Below are 303 nucleotides of genomic sequence, written 5' to 3' on the forward strand. Positions count from 1 at the left end.
ATGAATATAATCAGAAACACTGAACTATACATGTTAAATGGGTGAATTGTATGGTATGTGCATTATATCTCAATAAAGGTTTTAAAAAATCCAATGGGGGCGCCTGGGTGGCTCAGTCATTAAGCGGCTGCCTTTGGCTCAGGTCATGGTCCCAGGGTCCTGGGATCAAGCCCCACATCAGGCTCCTTGCTTGGCGGGAAGCCTGCTTCTCCCTCGCCCACTCCCCCTGCTTGTGTTCCCTCTCTCGCTGTGTCTCTCTCTATCAAATAAATAAAATCTTAAAAAAAAAAAAAAAAAAAAAAA

The sequence above is a fragment of the Neomonachus schauinslandi genome, unplaced genomic scaffold, assembly GCF_002201575.2.
Source record: "Neomonachus schauinslandi unplaced genomic scaffold, ASM220157v2 HiC_scaffold_1364, whole genome shotgun sequence".
Classification (NCBI taxonomy): domain Eukaryota; kingdom Metazoa; phylum Chordata; class Mammalia; order Carnivora; family Phocidae; genus Neomonachus; species Neomonachus schauinslandi.